This window comes from Arvicola amphibius, chromosome 13, assembly GCF_903992535.2.
Source record: "Arvicola amphibius chromosome 13, mArvAmp1.2, whole genome shotgun sequence".
Classification (NCBI taxonomy): Eukaryota; Metazoa; Chordata; class Mammalia; order Rodentia; family Cricetidae; genus Arvicola; species Arvicola amphibius.
Genome location: NC_052059.1, coordinates 70,325,926 through 70,328,708, shown reverse-complemented (window position 1 = coordinate 70,328,708; position 2,783 = coordinate 70,325,926). Strand labels below are relative to the sequence as shown.

General features: G+C 42.2%; 1 pseudogene; it reads left to right on the top strand.

Annotated features, from left to right (window-relative positions):
- The first annotated feature begins 441 nt into the window (after positions 1-441).
- On the top strand, positions 442-2,783 carry LOC119799896 (annotated as a pseudogene).

Genomic DNA, 2,783 nt, shown 5'->3' with positions numbered 1-2,783 from the left:
AAACTACAGGGAAACTCTGTCTCAAAAAACCAAAAAAAGAACTTCCTGATGTAGAATATTCTAGGAAGAGCAAGCAGGGCTGTGTAGTCCTGGTTTACAGTGATCAAGCGATGACATGGAGGGACTGGCTAACTAATTATATTTATATAATCTTAGAAACTCAATGCACAGAACTGGTGATTACTCACACTGGTCCATAATATTGCATTCTCTAAGGAATTCCTGGTGTTAATGGAAAAGTCAGAAGAGATGATGAATGTTCTCAAAAGGTTAATTATGTGGTTTTTGTTGACACCCTACAATTTTCATTTCCAGTTTTATTTCATTTTCTGGTGGTAATTATTTTTTTTTGTGATTATTAAATACTATTGAATGCGGTCTTCTATGTCTGCAGAAAACTGTTTCTTTCCTTTGTGGCAATCCAAAGGCCAGAAATTCACCATGTATTTTCTTGAGATTCATGCCAAAGAGATCTTTGACTCTCAGGGAATACCAGTGTTAAAGTTGATCTCTGCCTGTCTCATGGTCTCTTCCAGCTGCTGTGCCCAGCAGTGTCTCCACTGACATCTACAAGGCCATAAAACTCTGAGACAATAAGAAATGCTACTAGGAAAGGGGTTCTAAGGGCTGTTGAGCACATCAATAAAACTATGGCACCTGCTCTAGGTAGCAAGAAATTGAATGTTGGGAAGCAAGAGAAGACAGACAAATTGAAAATCAAGATGGATGACACAGAAAAATGAATCTAAATTTGGTTCAAATGTCACACTAGAAGTGTCCGTACTGTCTGAAAAGTTGGGGCCATGGAAACAGGGTGTCTCTGTACCCTCACAACTCTGATTTGGCTGGGAACCCTGAAGTCATTCTGTGAATCCCAACTTTCAATGTGATAAATGGTGGTTCTAATGCTGGCAAAAAAGCTGGCCTTGTAAGAGTTCATAATCCTGTCTGTGGGTGCCTACACTTTCTGAGAAGCCATATACATTACTGTCACAAGGAGCGACCATTGTCTATTTTGGCAGCCCAGCTAGATTACACCTGAAATAACCACACCAAAACTGTATTAATTAAAACAGTTTGCCCACTGATTAAAACTGCTTGGCCCATTAGCTCTAGTTTCTTATTAGCTAATTCTTACATCTTAATTTAACCCATTTGTATTAATCTATGTATTGCCATGTGACTGTGGCTTACCAAAGATCCTAACCTGCATCCATCTCATGCAGAAGATCCCTGGCTTTTCCCACTCTGCCCTTCTTCCCAGAATTTAGTTCTGTCTTCTCTGCCTACCTAAATTCTTCCCTATAAGGCCCAAAGCAATTTCTTTACTCATTAACCAATGAAAGTAACACATGAACCGAAGAACCTCCTACAAAACATTACAGCAGGGATTTACCACCACCTGAAGAATACTGTCAAGGAGAAATGCAGGAAGGATGCCACCAGTGTGGGTCTTGAGAACAGGTTTGTGCCTAACACCCTAAAGAATAAAGAAGCTCCAGAGCTACTGAAGTATGCAATTCAAAATACTGACTACACTGACCTGTAGAAGGAGCTGTGGGCAGGCCTGCTTTTAGTGGGTGCCAATTTGTAGAAGGAATGGTGGGCTGCATTCCCACCCAGCTCCTGCATGGATAGCTTTACACCTGAAATAACAACACACAAATTGTATTCATTTAAACACTGCTTGGACCATTAGCTCTAGCCTCTTACTAGCTAACTCTCACATCTTGATTAACCCATTTCTATTAATGTGTGTAGCACCACATGGTGGTGGCTTATCGGGAAGATTCTAACCTGTGTCCATCTCAGAGAGGAGAGCTATGGCGTCATCTGACTGTATTGTAGGAGGGTCATCTGTCATGTGTTACTTTCATTGGTTAATAAAGAAACTGCCTTGGCCTTTTAATAGACAGAAAATTAGGTGGGCAGAGTAGACAGAACAGAATGCTGAGAAGAAGGCAATGAGTCAGACGCCATATCTCTCCTCTCCGAGATGGACACAGGTTAGAATCTTCTCAGTAAGCCACCACCTCGTGGTGCTCCACAAATTATTAGAAATGAGTTAATCAAGATGTGACAGTTAGCCAGTAAGAGGTTAGAGCTAATAGGCCAAGCAGTGTATAAATGAATACAATTTGAGTTTTGTTATTTCGGGTGTAAAGCTAGCCATGCAGAAGCTGGGCTGGAAGGCAGCACACCCCTACTTCTACACTGACCAGGGTGTCATTGGCATAAACATGGATGCCTGTGAGTTCTTCAGGTCTGGCAAGTATGACCTGAACTTCAAGTCTCCTATGATTCCAACAGTGCATCATGCCCAACCATATTTCTGACCTGTAAAATTCCTTCATTCAGAGTATCCAGTGGTGTCCATTGAAGACCCCTTTGACCAGGATGACTAGGAAGTTCTGCAGAAGTTCACAGCTAGGGTAGGCTTCCAGGTGGTTAGGGGTGATCTCATGGTAACCAACCCTAAATGCATTGCAAAGGTTGTGGGAAAGATGTAATACAGCTACTTCCTGCTCAAAGTGAACCATAAAAGGAGTGCAAGCTGGCCCAGTCCAAAGGTTGGGTATCATGGAATCCCATTACTCTGGGTACATTGAGGATACTTTTATTGCTGACCTGGTGGTGGGGTTCTGCACTGAGAAGATCAAAACTGGTGCCTCCTGCTAATCCAAGCACCTGGGCAAGTGCAAACAGATCCTCAGAATCTAGGAAGAGCTGGGCAGGATATCTTGTTTGCTGGAAAGTCCTTTAAGAAACCCTTGGCCACATAA